At 40.6% G+C, this 14,475-nt stretch overlaps 1 protein-coding gene across 3 annotated transcripts in view; it reads left to right on the top strand.

Annotated features, from left to right (window-relative positions):
• The first annotated feature begins 1,658 nt into the window (after positions 1 to 1,658).
• Positions 1,659 to 14,475, top strand: part of RBFOX3 (RNA binding fox-1 homolog 3) — a 464,758-nt gene continuing 451,941 nt past the window's right edge. For 2 of the 3 annotated variants that reach the window (XM_087710112.1, XM_087710113.1), the window contains exon 1: positions 1,659 to 1,962. The gene's annotated coding sequence lies outside the window, so the exon portion shown is untranslated. The remainder of the gene's footprint in view (positions 1,963 to 14,475) is intronic. The other variant, XM_087710118.1, reaches the window with a different exon arrangement.

Genomic DNA, 14,475 nt, shown 5'->3' with positions numbered 1-14,475 from the left:
AATAAATAAAATCACAATAAAGTCAAATATTTGAAAATTTGAAAACACCAAAATTCTGCTTAAAATGTTTGGGAAAATTAAAAGCTTGTCATTTGTCCTAAAAAAAAAAGAACCCCAGTCTTGGGAACAGAGCCAGGTCTTAAAGGCCTTCTGTAGACGTTTGTCTATATTTCTGGAATCTGGGGAGATGCTGTTCCCAAGGGCAAGATCCATGACAAAAGAGGCATGTTTCCTTGATCCCACAAGATGGCAACATTTAATTGAAATGGTTTGGAGTGCATCCACTCTGCCTGAATATACTTGGTGGGCAATAACAATTGGAGTTAGCTGCCCCACAGATAACCAGACACTATGCTAGGATAGGTAAATATGGGAGGTGACTATCCCATCTCAATCCTTTAAAAGGCCAAGTATATAAAAATAATATTGTTTCTGAAAAGGAAGCAGTGCTGAAGAAGCATTCTAGAAGTTAGGGTGACATAAACCCCTCTGTTTGTTCATTTCAGAGAAGGGATGAACAAAGACGGGAGCCTTTAGCTGATGATCTCATAGTGTAGGATGATAAAGCATCTATTACTCCTTCACGTAGTTGAAAGCCCCGAGGCTAAGAAAATTGTCACTAGGAAAGGTGAAGGAATCCTTGGAAACCTGCTGAAAAAAGAATTAATATATTTTCAGATAGAATTGATGAACTGAGCTAAGAAATTGTTTGAACTAGATTTAAAAGGAAAAGAATGCATGCCCTTTACTAAGAAGACATGAAACCTGGCTAGTACAGAGAACTAACAACATATTTCTTCAGAAAGAAGTAAATGTCTTTAATGAGTTCTGAGAACTATGAAGGAGTGCAAAACGTAGGCACTACTGGGCACCGGTTCTTGAAAGGGATGGTTATCTTACATAGACTTGAGAAAGCTGGTAGGTGCGAAATTGCTGTTTGTGAGAATTGCAGCATTTATGTATGAGTGTCCAGTGTAGCAGTAGTAATAAGAATATTGCTAAATTTTTACTCCGCTTTTATGGATGGAAATGTACATTATTAGCATCTAGGATTTGGGAAATTCAGCTTTAGATTGGTGTGTTGCAAATATAATATTTTTGACTGGTTTTGCTAAAGCAGTTTTTTTGGGAAGGCAGAATAGAGCAGGTGCATGTTCAGGTGGAATGGTGGGAGATACTTAGGAATTTTGGGGTGATGGGAGATACCTAGGAATTCAGGAGACTGAATGGCTGGCAAGTGAACCTCTTTGGGATGGAAAGACCAGGACGTGGATTCATGCATCATATATAACGGAATTTCTGCCGAGACCCATACTTGATACAATTCTGAGAACCATCATGTGCCTGTACTCTGCAGCGGCGCTCAGAGAAGCAACTCGGATTAAGGTTACCCAGCGTCTTAAGTATTTGCCACCTAAGATACCGGTGGAATAGAGGATTTGGGAGACCCGGGCGGAATTCTCACTTTGCAGGAATTCTTTGGGTGTCGATAGGGAGGTGGAAGGGCCCCCGAATTGATACACCCAAAGAAGGGCGAGAGGTTGCTCGGGGAGCCGTATCCTCCGCTGCGCAAGTTTGTGGCGGGGGACGGGCTGGGAGGGAGGCGGCCGCAGGTGCTGCCGCACGTGGCCTCTTCGGGGCTCCCCCTCCCCCGCGACGGGGGCGGGTTCGCGCGTTCCTTCCTCTCGTTTGCTCGCTCGCTCGCTCGCTCCGGGCTATAGGCGGCTCGGGCGCAGCCGCATGTTCTGCCAGCCTGCCAAGCCGGAGCCGGAGCCGGAGCCGGAGCCGAGCGTAGAAGAGGCTCGTCTTCCCAGTCTTTCCCGGCCTCGCTCCACGCGCTCGGTCGCCGTAGCCGCCGCCTCCTCCTTCTGACGCTGGGCAGCCCCTGGGATGTCGCTCAGTGCAAAGGGACTTGGAGCTCCTGCGCTTGCCTGCCCCCATCGCAGGGACTACTGAGACCGCGTGAGTCACCCTCGAGGGCTGCCCGGGAGCTTCCGGCAAAGGGGCCGGCCAGCCGGCCGGGCTTGTTCTCTGCTTTAAGGGGGCTTTGCGTGGGAAGGGGGGGCTCTGCTTGGCTTTCCCCCTCTCCTCAGGTGCAGCAGGGGTTGGGGGTGGATGGCGCGTGCGCGCGCACTATTCGGGCTGGCGGTGGGGGGAGGCGGAATGTGCGCGCCACAAGGAAAATCCTGGCGCGCGAGGGCGGGCGGAGGCAGGGGGCTCTGCCAACGCCAGCCGCTGCTGCCCCTCCTCGGTGCTTCTGGTGTGCGAGGCTGCTCCGGAGGCTGACTCGGGGAGATGATTCATTTCTTGCGGGGGAGGCGTTCAGACGCTTGGCTTAACCCCCCCCCCCCCCGCCGCCGCCGCCGCCCCCCTCACCCAGCTATAGCGAGCGAGAGCGCCCTCGGAGAGGCGGGCTCCGAGGCGAGCCCTCCGATGCTTATGCGGCGGGGAGATGAACCCCGCAGCTTGTCCTATCCCCCTCCCCAAGCGGGTGCCCCCCTCCTCTCTTTCAAAGGCAAGAAGCGGGCGGGGTTTTTTTCCCCCGGAGCGGCTTGGAACGGATGCCAGAGGACGCGACATTTGACCTCCTGCCCCTGCGGTCCTCTTGGAAACTAGGGTGGCCGCGCGGCGCGGTGCGGCGCTCTTGGAAACGAGTGTCATTGAACTCTGGAGAAGGGCTCCTGGCTCTTGGGCAATCTGGCCCCGCTTTAGGACTGCCCAGGGAACTTTTCGACCCTGCCTAGATTGGAGGGGGGGGGAATATAGAGGTCCTGGGTTTATTTCATTCAATGGTCTAGGGAAACGGGAGGTTGGGGTGCTCCTGAAGGCGAAAAGCTGCGTTTGAGTTCTGGGGACCCACACTTTCTTAATTAAAATCTCTGGGTAGAAACTATCAAGATAGCGAAGAGGATGGCGTCGTCGCTCCTTCTTCTCACCCTCCTCTTCTACCCTCCCGCTCTTTTAACGGGGTTCCAAAGAGTGGAGGGTGGGAGCAGTGCATAGCCAAATCCTTCCTTCTCTTTATTGTTTCTTCTGCAGCCTTCCCAGAGAAGTTGGGTTGCTGTGCAGAATAACAATACAGAGCTAATCTCTCTGAGCGAGATCAGCCTCGCCATCCCAAGCTGAATTGCCAGAGACTGGAAGGGGAGAGGGGATTTATTACCCAACAGTGCTCTTCCCCCCTTCCTCTTGTGTTATCACACACACATTATTACACCTCAGCAGGGAGCTCGCAGTAAGAGCTTCCCTTAGAATTATAGAATCAGTCTGAAGCAAAGTAGCTCCTAAGGAAATAAGAGATAACTTGAGAAAGTGCCAACCCACAAAAGCAAATAAGAGCTGGTCTTGAAGGTTACTGTATTGTGCAAATTCAGACTTTAGCTTTTGTTTTTTCCTCTCTCCCCTTCCTTTCCCCATCACCTCCGCCTTTTACCAGTTTGATATTAATACAGGAGTTTAGCAGGCTCTGTTCTTTCGGTTTTGTTAGATACAGTTTGTAAGCGCTAAATGGGAAAGGAGATTTAGGCAGAGCATTGTCGCTACATTTCTTTTTCTTTAATGGGATGTGGGAAAGAGGAACTCTCATTCATATAAATCAGCTGATGAAAATCAAGATGTTTTGAACTGATTGATACAACATAAAAGGGAGACTGCAGGTAGACAATTAGCTTGGATGTGGGCATCGGGACATCAGAGGCTTTCTATTGAGTTAGATCACTGACATATTTATGAACTGACAGCGCCAAGGTTTCAAGCAGAGTTTTTCTGCTTTATCTGGAGATGCCAAGGATTGAACCTTGGTCTTCTGTAGGTGTATTGTGCACTCTGCCTCTGAATTCAGAGAAGAGAGTGATAGGTCATATGAAAGATGGATTCAACTTTCAACAGCCTTAAACTCGATGCTTTATCTTGAGTAAAGCGGGGATTAAAGTAATACCATACAGTTGGTTGATTGATTGTGTGCCATCAAATCATTTTCGATCCTAGTGACCATATAGATAGATTTTCTCCTTGATGATCTATCCCTAACCTATTATTTCAAGTCTCCCAATGGTGCACTCATTACCATGGCACCTGAATGCATCCACTTTTCTATTAGTTAATCATCCTCTTCCTCTTTTTCCTTCCACCTTTCCAAGCACTGGAGCCTTTTCCAGAGAGCTGTTGTCTTGGCATAATGTGTTTGAAGTAGGTGCCTGTAATTCTAGAATTCTAGTCTTTTTGCACAGAACCAGAACAAAAAGGTATGACTTGAAAAACAGCTGTCTTTTCCTCTGGACTTCAGGATTGAGGATAACTGGGAAATGTTCAAGCCGTGCTGGATTTAAAACCAGTTCTTTTCAGTGATCAGTTGGACATCTGAATCTTAAAAATCACCATTCTTTGATTATCATTCAAAGGTGGAAAACTGAGGATGGGACTATTAGGAATAATAGTGGGTTTTTCTTTCTGGGATTTTGGGAAAAGAAATCAAATGCAAGAGCAAAACCATTATACGTATTAAAGGTGTGGGGGGGGGGGAGTGTAATTTTTAAGGGTATGATATCTTCTTCGAATAGAACAGCAGATGGGTGTGTTTATGTGTGGTGTGTAAATGCAGTTTTAGATAAGATAAAAATTCATAATCATTCTGGTATGCGAATGACTAAATAAATTATTGGGTAAATAAAGGCAACTAATGTATTTATCTTCATATTCTGAAACTGCTAATATTAATCCTAAACAGCAGGCAGTTCTTACAAGAATGTGCCACTTTGGAGATTTGCTCTTTCCCTCCTTTTTTGTTTTCAAAAATACCTGAATGGCTGATTTTAATTGAATATACCCATTAATAATTACATCTATTAAAATGTAAAACTTTCATCATTTTTTCTCTACAACCACCTCCCAATTAAGTTTGCATTTTTGGATTCTTAATAGAGATCTTAATTAGGCACTATTGTAATATTCCCGTTAACATTAATTAAAATGAGCCCCTCTAGGTGAATGTAAATTGCAAAGAAAAGAGTTGCATGGAGTGCTGGTTGATTAAAAGGGAGGAAAAGAGTATCCAGTCTGATCTAGATTAAGAGTCCACTGTTAGGTCCCACAAATTTATGTGATTTATTTTCAAATGATTGTTTAGGACTGCATCTTAAATTAACATTTTGGGTATGAGTAATCCTTTTCCCCCTCACTTTTCATTTTTTTGATTCTACTTAGGGTGCAACAGTAAGAAGAAAAGACAATATCTGTAAAAGGCTATTAGGGGCAAAGGTTAAGTTGGAGATTGAAAGTAATCTAAACTTTTGATTCTTCATCAAAAAAGGTATTCTGAGCTAGGACACTCACTGCATTTTGTTTAAGAAAGGGGCAATAAATACCCTCTGCATTAATTTTTTTTAATCTGTATTTTGGTGAATATGTAAACAGCAAGCATACCTCTGTAGTCCTGCTATTTATTGTGTGATGGCATACTTGTGGTGGTTTGAATTTTTCTTTTATGTAACCTGAGTCAGAGTGCATTCTAGGAGCGAAGTGGATTCATCTTTGAAATTTAGCATCTTCCCTTTGTTTCAAGTAGGCAGTTGGCAAAAGATTCTCTTCTATTTGGAAATTGATCCCATCCTAACCTGGGACTTGGGATTTCAGAGTGACATATCTGTTTAGCCTCTTGGGTTTCATGTGGTTTTCTGCATCCCAAGAAAAACTATTCTCCTTAAATTCAAATCCATGTTTATTTATTGCCTTGTTAATTTCTTGATCCATAATTTTGCTAATCGGTAAATATGTAGCGATGATTGAATGGATTTTGTTACTTCTGGAAATTGACCTTTAGATGAAGAATGGCAAAAGAAAATTGAACAGACATCCTATTAAGTATAAAAAAGTTAAGAAAATATAGTTTTCCATTGTTTAACTTTTAGTAAACAGATGTAATCATCCTAATTTTGCATTGGCTTTAATAAAAATATTACCAGGCTTGGGTTTAAAATGTATATGTATTGTATTTTTGTTCACAGGTTTTATATGTTTCCAGGTAACTTTCAGGCTGAGGTGTTGCATGCTGGAGGAATAAAAATTGCAACTGAAATCTTGTTACATTTGAGAAGGAGGTGGCAGGAAACACCATTTATCTTGGAGAACAACTGGGCTTTAGGCTATAATGGAGGAGAGACTAACTAAAGAAAAAAATCCCCAATGTACTTTTCAATATTTACAAGTGGCTTTCAATCTGTCCTGTGTTTTGTTTAGCCCAAGGCAGAAAATACTGAGAGGCATTTTTTAAGAACACAAACAAAAATTTGTAGTGGAAGATCAGCAGACCTTTGATTTCTTTGGGGGACAGTGATGTCTGTACTTCTTTTCTACCTTGGGGATAGATGGATGGGGATCTGTATGTTTATTGCTTACCAGTCATAAGTGAAACACATAAATAAACCCTTATTCAGAAGACCAAAGCAGTGCCATTGTTAAGCTCAGCATGGTCTGTAAAGGTTAAAAGGAAGTTTTTTCGTACGTATATTATGCTGGTACTTTCAAAGTCAGATCAGTCTTAGTGTGCTAAAAAAAATAAAACTAGCCTAGAATTTTCCACAAACACTTGGGGGCTAAAGCGAATGTTGCTGTTATTATAATTATTATTTGAATACCACAATCCTTGACAGCTGGTTTGGTGTAGTGGTTAAGGCATCAAGGGACAAGCCAGGAGACTACCGCGAGTTCCAGTCCCGCCAAGGGCATGACCTTGGGCTAGTCACTTTCTCTCAGTCCTAGGAAGAAGGCAAGGGCAAACCACTTCTGAAAAACCTTGCCAAGAAAACAGTTCCAGAGAATCAGACATGATTGAATAGAACCCCTCCCCCTTTATAATCCTTAGTAATCCATAATACCAATTGTGTAAGGGAATTGGCATTGCTAAATTGAGATTTTATCTGGAAAGTCAAGTTCTTAATTATACTTATAATGCGTAGTAAATCTCAGAAGAATTCCAGTAAAGGGAAATTTGGTTTCTTGGTACTATATAGGAAGCTGGCTGGGTGACTTTTGGCCAGTCAATCTCTCTCAGTCCAACTGACCACACAGGGCTGTTGCTGTGGGGGGAAATAGGAGGAAGGAGTATTATGTATGCTTGCTATCTTGAGTTACTTATAGAGTAAAAAGGCGGGATAAAAATCAAATAAATAAATATATATATTATATCATATTGTGGACGGTACAATTAAAACCCCCAGATAGGCAAAAGACGATAATGGCTGAGAAAATTATGAGATCTCTCTAAGGGCAGCACCATTTCATATGATAGGTATTTGACTCAGGATGTATTTAAGACTATAATCCCTGAAAGAAGAATTAAATAATTTTTTGTGTGAATTACACTTTATAGTAGGGAAAAGAAATTCAGTTTTACAGATTAAAGCATCTTTACTCAGAAGCAAGTACTTCTGAAATAAAAGTCTTAATGCCTAAGTAAATAAAGGATTGAGAGGTGAATAAAAGTTTAGGTCTTATTCTTGTATTGCAATAATTGTCAAATATTTACAAGCCTAGTCAGTGCCTCTTTTTTCTTTCTTTTAATCCTTATGAACATTGGAAGGAAGCTGGAAATGCCCAGTATTGGACAGAGAAGAGCACCTTTTCCACTTCAAGAGAGAGATATTAAGGTTCCTATAGAAAGCTGATATCCCAAAGGAGCATTTTTTGCAAACAGTCTTCTTGTGTTTAGTTCTCACATTTATACATATGTACGTACCAGTGGTGAGTTGCCAATTTTTTTTACTACTGGTTTGGGTGCGCTTGCATATATATACTCATACCTATATTCATACCTAGTGCACATTTTATCTGGCACTTACTAGTATGTGGTCGTCTTACCAGAGATTTAAAGAGCATTCAACAACAAAACTGCCATGAATATCTTTTGGCATTGCTTCCCTTGCTGTAGATTCTTGGTTCAAGCAAGTGAATCTTTGATGTAGGTCCCAAAAGAAACAGTCTGTCAACTATTGGAGATAGTTGTTATTTATAATTTCTACATGATTTCTGTTGACTGTTGGATGCTATAAAACTCATAATAAGAGTGTCCTTGCTATTATTGACTCCTTGGAGCCCAAAATTAAAATGGAAAATTGTGCCTATGACAATAAAGGACCAATAGAGGAAATGGCTTTCTTTTATATACTGTATATATAATAATAGATTAGATTTCCTCTGTGTCTAAGTTATGATCTTTTTTTTTGTTTGTTATTCTAGGCATCAAAGTAGAAACTGGGAGACAATGAGTCCTGCTTTAGGCACAAAGCCACCTAGGTCATCTTGGTCCAGTCACTCTCTCAGACTTAGAAAGGAGGCAAGGGAAACCACTGAAAAATCTTGCCAAGAAGGACCGCAGGGACTTGTCCAAGCAGTCACTGACTCAAAGGGACAAAAAATGGACACTTTACATTTATAGGTCTCAGGAGGCCTTCTTGTATTCTAAAGCCAATAATGGTCATCTCTTCTCTGTAGAATCAGAAATTGCTGTGAAGAAATGAAAAGCAAAGAAAGGGATATTAAATGTTCTTTTTTCTTTCCCTAATATTTTCTCTGCTACTTTCTAGACTTGTTCTTAGGCTATTTGTTTTTGTAGCTGAACAAATTTCTTAGCTAATTTTGCATAGAATGGGGTATGATCTTCATAATGTCTTATTGTCTCTTGTTCATTCAATGGAGCAGGAAGAATAACAGAAGAAGCAGAGGACAAGTGATGAGCGGAGATAAATTTATGTTTTTGTGTATTGTTTATAATAGCAAAATAACCTGGAGTATCTTTGAAGGTTTTTAAAACCTTTGAATTGGGCAACAATAATGAATTCTTCCAGTTCCATGAGAAACATTTTTAGTGTGTTAATTGCTCTTGTTCTCAGTTGCATCTTTTATTCAAATGATGAGATGAAAACTAGAACTGTTCCTAAATGGAGGCTTGTTTACAAAGTTATTGATTTAGAAGCTATTTGAGACAGCCTGTCTGCATGAAAAAGGGATTCCATGGGAGTCCAGCCATATTGCCCTCTTTCTAATTTTGCTTCCTGTTTTGAGTTATTCTCAGCTCATTTATTTTTGAAAAGAGCTCTGTACTGAACATATGTATATATCTCAAAACTAGTATTCTTCATTAGAGCATTAACTTGAATGAAAAAAGGATATCCAGAGCAGCTGATTGGGCTAACTTTCTCAACATCTTTTAGCTTCTGTTACTTTCAAAACCAACATATAAATTAAAGATAAAGTGACTTGACTCTTCTGTCTTTCTGGCTACAGAAAAAAAAAGACTACAAATACTGATTTCTCAAAATTCATAGCCTGGAGCTTCGTGTAGCAGTAGTGCATATACCCGTTTTCCCCCAAAATAAGACCTTCCCCGATAATAAGCCCAATCGAGTTTTTGAGCGCATGTGCTAAAATTAGCCCTCCCCCCAAAATAGACCCTCCCCAAAAATATTGCAACGCAGCAGCCATGAGGTGACCACGCTCGCTGCCTCCTGCACCTCAAAAATAATAAGACCTCCCCAAAATAAGGCCAAGTGCTTATTTCGGGGGTCAAAAGAAAATAAGGCCCTGTCTTATTTGGGGGGAAACAAGGTATTTATGTTTGTGACCACCCTGCCATAGTGCTTGGATACAACACTTAGACATTTTGGTAACAGAGATTAGCAAGAGGTAGTGAAACACCAATTTTCATGTTGAAAATACACAGTGCCAGATCAACCTTGCCTACTGTTGCATGTTCTTCAGTAAAAAGGGGGAAAAAAGAAAAAATGAACAGAAGGAAAAATAATTTTGGATAAGAAGGATAGGGCAAATTATGGCAAGCATCAGAACCAAGCCTCTCTTCTGATGGAAAATGGTACTCTAAGGATTCTTGCCTGCAGAGTACAATTTCGTCCCAGGTCAGGCCTCTCCCAATTTCTGTACACCCTTGACACTCTCTAGCCTTTCCTCATAATTTGTTGAAAGCAGAGAGAGAAAAGGTAGCAGCAGTGGATGGGGATTCTGCTTTGAGTTGAATCAATCCAGCTCACAGCAGTTCAAACAGGATTGCTTGCATAATCAATCACCCTGCATCAAATCCTCTTTTTATTCCTAAAAACAACCTCTCTGAAGTATAAGCTATATTTTTGCGATAAATGATTTAGTGGGGTTTTCCATTGCTTATTTAATACCTGTAATGGCACAGTTCTCTTGCTTCCTCTTTATGCTCCTGGTTAGCAAAAGTAGATTTTTTTTTACTATAGCTAGCAGCAGTGCTCCAATTAAATAGGGCAGGGCTGTCAAATTCATGGCCCGCGGGCCGGATGCATCATGCGCTGGCCACGCCTATGCCCAGTTGAGGGAAGGGGGAAAAGTTGCAATACATCATGTGATGATGCCATGATGACATGACTGACACCCCTGAAATAGGTTAAGAGCTAGTCAGTGGTTAGATGGGAGAGACTACAGTTGAAAAAAACCTGTTTTGTTTTTTTAAAAGAAAGCTATGGAGGTGGTTGGCAGTATCAAGTTTCTGGGTGCGCACCTAACAAGTAAGCTAGCTTGGTCACTCAACAGTGACACATTGGTGAAGCAGTGCCTGCATTTTCAGCAGCGCCTGCATTTTCTGCGTCGCATGAGAAAAGTTCATTTTCTTTACCCCTGTCCTTACCACTTTCTACAGAGAGATGATCGAGAGCATCCTGTCATATTGCATTACTGTCCGGTTTGGAAGCATTACTGCTTCAGACAGGAAGGCGGTGTAGAGAGTGGGGAGGAGGGCAGAAAAGATCATTGGTAGTTCACTTCCTTCTATCCGGGACATAAGTGATGCTTGAGCAGAGTTCTCAGGATTGTTTGGGACGCTACACATCCGCTTCATGACTTGTTTTCCTTGTTACTTTCCGGGAGGAGGCTTTGTGGTATCTGAAGCAGAACATCGAGATTTAATCACAGTTTTGTTCCATATAGCATCAACTTTGTGAACTCTCAAGTTTCCTCTTTCCACTATGTATTCAATTATTTATGTATGTATCAGTAGTGGGTTTCAATTTTTTTTAGAACCTCTTCTGTAGGTGTGGCCTGCTTTGTGGCAGTGGCTTGCCAGCTATGTGACCGGGTGGGAGTGGCTTACCAGTCATGTGACTTGGTGGGCATGGCCAACTTGTAAAATATGGTGAAACACACTTAACAACACTCTTGCTTAGCAACCAAAATGTTGGTTCAGAAAGTCTGGCATTTGAAGCACGCAAGTCTTAAAGCTGTCAAATTACAAGACCTTTGCACCCCTAACCCTTTAGAAAAAAAACCCCAGGGGTGTTCAAACTTGACAGCTTTAAGACTTGTGGACTTCAACTCCCAGAATTCTTCCTCTTGCTCTTCATCTTGATGATGGGCGGATGGGTGGGGGAGGGAGCTGGAACCGGTTCTAAACGGCACTGTAGATTTGTGGAACCTCTTCTATAGAAGAGGTTAGAACTGGCAGGAACCTGCCCCTGGTATGTATGTATGCATGCATGCATATGTATATGAGTGTAGATATATATGTATGCGTATATCATGTGTATATGTGTGTTGTGTATGTGTTTGGGTAGATATATAGTTTCTCTTGAGAGCAGGCAACATAATTTCATTTTTAATGTGGGCCAGTGTGCTCACAGTACAGAAAAAATGACAATAAAGTTATTTTATCTTAATGTGGGTTCCCCTTTGACATTGTCAGAAGGTTGTTAAATGTGATCACATAAATATATAATGAGTAAATATAAATATGAGTAAGGCGGTTATTAAATGAGTCATGGCTGATGTTATGACCTTTTTTGCCATGGTTGTTAAGCCAATCACTTCAGTTGTTAAGTGACTTCAGCTGCCCCCATTGACTTCGTTTATCAGGAGCAGGCTGGGAAAATCACAGATGGCAAATACATAATCCCAGGATGTTGCAACTATCAGAAATACATGGTTGGTTGTCAAGCACCAAATTTTGATCATTTGACAGGGGAGATACTACAGAGATCATAAGTGCAAGGAATGGAATGGGAACAGAACAGATCAGAATAGAATAGAATTCTTTATTGGCCAAGTGTGATTGGACAAACGAGGAATTTGTGTCTGGTGCATAAGCTCTCAGTATGCATACAAATATACAGTGTAAACTCTGTTGTATACAAACATAAACTCTTAAGTGTACATAAGTGTGAGGATCAGTCATAAATCACTTTTTCAGTGCCATTGTAATTTTGAACAGTCACTAAATCAATGGTTGTTAGTCAAGGACTACCTCTACTTAACTGTATTGTCACATGCGCCTATACTTGATTTATGAGCGATTTTTTTGCTTGGACCCTCTTAAACAGGACGCACCCTGTTTGTTGCTGTTCGCTGTATCAGGCTACATTACCATTGGACTCTCAATGTAGTGGTGAAGAGAAAGTTGCTCCTTCTGTCCAGGGATAGGTAATTGTTGGCACAGAAAACTCTATACAATTAGTTTGCTATTCTTTGTTTCCATCAGGAATGAGTTTAATTATGTATGTCTATCGGCATAGTATAATTGCATCCTGAGGCAATCTAGGTAGCTTGTATGCATTTGCAAACTGTTGAAAATACTGTTGCTTCAACTTGGACTAAGAGACTAACCCAGAGAGATAGGTTAATATATGGAGGGGGATTCTTCATTCAGAGTGCTCTATTGTTATCATTTTGTATATTATAGGAATTTTGAGGAAATTTTCATAATAATTGCTGAAAAAATGCTGGTAACAAAAAGATGTCAGATGAGCTTAAATTGTGTATCCTGAACCATATTGAGTTAAGGTGTGTTTGAAAAGCATATTCCTTAATTCAGTGGAACAATAAGACTGAATAACTTCATCTAGCATTTATAATTACTGTATGTATTTTAAGTACTGTTATGTAAAGATGGTGAGTGTGTTTGTGTGTTTGCTTTCAAGATAGTTTATCAAACCCTATGGGATGAATTTACTCATTCATTCTGTAAACACAGATTTTAAGTGTGTGCATTTGCTAAATCAGTTTGTTATCACAGTTTTTAAAGAGAGAACAGCCGATGGCAGATGAATGCCTTTTGAAGATTACTTAAGATCATAAAGAGCAAGTAAGGAAGTCCTTAATTTTTTGGTGTGCTTTTAGAGCATATTTGTATGGCTAGTGCACACATTTGTTCTTATTAAACATATGTAATTGATTTAAAAAAAGAGATGAGAACAAGAGGGGAGCCAGCAGGCTATTTCATGATTGTTAAAATTAGAATAGGGTATGCAACTGGATTGCATCCAAACTGGGATAATCCCTGGGTATAGAGAAGGTTGGAAAACATATACATTTAATTGAGATTCATCAATGACAGTATCGGGGTGGTGTTTACTTACCTTCCCTACCAAATGTGAGTGTGTGCACATGCACTCTTTGCTCGCATGCACCATCTCCGTGCATGCACTTTTTGCTAAAAAGGGGCCTAAACAGGATGCCGTAGAACCAGGGCAGATGGGTGGGGCCACCTGCAATTTTCTGCTACCGATTCCCTCAAGCCATTCTGAACCAGTAGAATACCTCCTCTGGACAATATCACTTCAGTACTGCATGTTGAACTCCTTTGGAAAATATTAAAACTGTTTTTTTCCTTTTTCCCATTTCATTTGGTTTGATATACAATATACAGTAAAGTCCTCATTTTCTTCAATGGTATGCGTGTGCGAGTACCTTTAAATCAATGTCTTCTATTAGGTACCTCAATCAGTCCATGAAGTTTTCTTAGAAAGTTTTCAGAAGTGGTTTTCCATTGCCTTCTTCCTTAGGGATGGGAGAGAGCCACCAAGGTCATGTAGCTGCCTCCATACCTAAAGCCTAACTAGAAGTCACAGTCTCCTGGTTTCTGGCCTGGTGGCTTAACCAAATTGGTATCTTCTCAATGAGTAGAACCTCTGTATTATCTGAGAGTTAACTTTAATAAAGCTGGAAAATACTTCCCAATACACTTACTGCCATTTAATGTAAAAGCTTTAGCTCCCAGATTAAAATACAGAATAAATGAAATAAAAGCAAAACTAAAATATTATTTCATAATTAATTATTTTGAAAAATCTAAAATATTTTTACAGCACGGCAATAAACATATTACTGAAATGATAGTGCAGAGGCCAACTAAAATATTTAGTTTGAGAAACAACAATATGCTGGAACTGAGAAGTATAACTTAGTTTGGAGACAGTGGAATATAATATGAAGCTCTGATTGTTGAATAAAATGTGGAAGGATAAATTTGTGATACTTTTGTAAAAGGCAATATTTTCTACTAATGCAGAAATATGTGTTACCATGGCAGATACTCTATGATATCTTACAGTATTATATTGTTCACATTGTAGAAGTAAATTCATTGGTAATTCAGTAAATAATTTATTTTTCTTTTCTTCCTTTTTAGTATTTTTGTTTAGATTGCACTTTTTAAAAAAAACACTGTCTTTA

This window comes from Thamnophis sirtalis, unplaced genomic scaffold (assembly GCF_051295495.1).
Source record: "Thamnophis sirtalis isolate CommonGarterSnake01/CBP01778 unplaced genomic scaffold, rThaSir2_p1.2 scaffold_3, whole genome shotgun sequence".
Classification (NCBI taxonomy): domain Eukaryota; kingdom Metazoa; phylum Chordata; class Lepidosauria; order Squamata; family Natricidae; genus Thamnophis; species Thamnophis sirtalis.
Note: the sequence above shows the minus strand (reverse complement) of the source record. Positions and strands in the feature narration are given on the sequence as shown.